The 2,196-nt window shown below is 46.0% G+C and overlaps 1 pseudogene; it reads right to left on the minus strand.

The window, feature by feature from the left end:
• Positions 1 to 1,479: 1,479 nt before the first annotated feature.
• Positions 1,480 to 2,196, minus strand: LOC145473077 (large subunit ribosomal RNA; annotated as a pseudogene; the record flags this gene model as incomplete).

The raw sequence follows: 2,196 nt of genomic DNA on the forward strand, positions 1-2,196 counted from the left end.
CACATCATCGTTAAGGGGGGTGAGCTACACTATCTTAAAACTGGGCGTCGGTCCCCCTATTCTATAAGCACCCTTAAGATTTTCACCATTTTCAAAACTTTTTGCGGGAAACAATTGGCCAGCTCGAGTTACGTGCAGGCACCAAGTTTGGCGCTGTCACATCATCGTTAAGGGGGTGTTCTACACTATCTTAAAACTGGGCGTCGGTCCCCCTATTCTATAAGCACCCTTAAGGTTTTCACCATTTTCAAAACTTTTTGCGGGAAACGATTGGCCAGCTCGAGTTACGTGCAGGCGCCAAGTTTCGCGCTGTCACATCATCGTTAAGGGGGGTGAGCTACACTATCTTAAAACTGGGCGTCGGTCCCCTATTCTATAAGCACCCTTAAGATTTTCACCATTTTCAAAACTTTTTGCGGGAAACAATTGGCCAGCTCGAGTTACGTGCAGGCACCAAGTTTGGCGCTGTCACATCATCGTTAAGGGGGGTGTGCTACACTATCTTAAAACTGGGCGTCGGTCCCCCTATTCTATAAGCACCCTTAAGATTTTCACCATTTTCAAAACTTTTTGCGGGAAACGATTGGCCAGCTCGAGTTACGTGCAGGCGCAAGATTTGGCGCTGTCACATCATCGTTAAGGGGGGTGTGCTACACTATCTTAAAACTGGGCGTCGGTCCCCCTGTTCTATAGGCACCCTTAAGATTTTCACCATTTTCAAAACTTTTTGCGGGAAACGATTGGCCAGCTCGAGTTACGTGCAGGTGCCAGGTTTGGCGCTGTCACATCATCATTAAGAGGGCGTGTGTTCTACTAAATTAAAACAGGGTGTCGGTCCCCTATAGTATAAGCACCCTTAAGATTTTCACCATTTTCAAAACTTTTTGCGGGAAACTATTGGCCAGCTTAAGTTACGTGCAGGCGCCAAGTTTAGCCAAGTTTAACCCTAACCTTCACCCTAACTCTTACCCTAACCCTAAACTCTAACCCTAGGGTTACCCTAACGCTAACCCTAACCCTAAACTCTAACCCTAGGCTTACCCTAACGCTAACCCTAAGTCCAAAAGGCTCCCCCACTCAAAAGCCAATAAAACAAAAACCAAAAAACCAAAGCCCAATTGCCCAAACATCTTTCCAATCAAATTACGACAAGTCCACAAAGTAAACCGTCCGAAAGGGACCTGGCCCAAAAATTTCAAGCACTCCAAAAGGCTCCCCGAGTCAAACCATTTCAAACGAGAGGAGCCTTTCGGACTTAGAAAAAATTTCCACTGCCAGCTCCCAAGCGAGGGGAGCCTTTTGGACTTTAAAAAAAAAATTCACAGTCACGTCCCAGACCAGACGTGGCCTCCTTTACATCACTCGGCTGCCACAAGCTAGCCCAAGCCTGCAGGCACCACTTCTTCCTTGGCACCCTCCGGCCAGTGGCAGACGAGGGGAGCCTTCTTGGACTTCAAGAAAAAAAAAGACATGTTTTTAACAAATCTTAGAACAAAGGCTTAATCTCAGAAGATCGTAGCAACAAGGCTACTCTACAACTTACAATACCCCGTTCTTTATTTAAGTCGTCTGCAAAGGATTTATCTCCAGAAACATTAGAATTTGCTATCGGTAGTGCCTTGGAGGTTCTTGTCCTCCTTGGCACCTTGGGACGCATGAGGACCGAAGTCCTCTATTCTGGTTCGCCTAAAGTTCTCTGGAGGTAATCATCGTTGCTTTCTAGCACGGATTCTGACTTAGAGGCGTTCAGTCATAATCCAACAGATGGTAGCTTCGCACCATTGGCTTTTCAGCCAAGTGCAAATGCCAATTGTCTGAATCTGCGGTTCCTCTCGTACTGAGCAGAATTACTATTGCAACAACACTTCATCAGTAGGGTAAAACTAACCTGTCTCACGACGGTCTAAACCCAGCTCACGTTCCCTATTGGTGGGTGAACAATCCATCACTTGGCGAATTCTGCTTCGCAATGATAGGAAGAGCCGACATCGAAGGATCAAAAAGCAACGTCGCTATGAACGCTTGGCTGCCACAAGCCAGTTATCCCTGTGGTAACTTTTCTGACACCTCTAGCTTAAAACTCCTAAAGACTAAAGGATCGATAGGCCACGCTTTCACGGTTTGTATTCATACTGAAAATCAAAATCAAGTGAGCTTTTACCCTTTTGTTCTACATGAGATTTCTGTTCTCATTGA

Source organism: Orbicella franksi, unplaced genomic scaffold (assembly GCF_964199315.1).
Source record: "Orbicella franksi unplaced genomic scaffold, jaOrbFran1.1 SCAFFOLD_616, whole genome shotgun sequence".
Taxonomy (NCBI): Eukaryota; Metazoa; Cnidaria; class Anthozoa; order Scleractinia; family Merulinidae; genus Orbicella; species Orbicella franksi.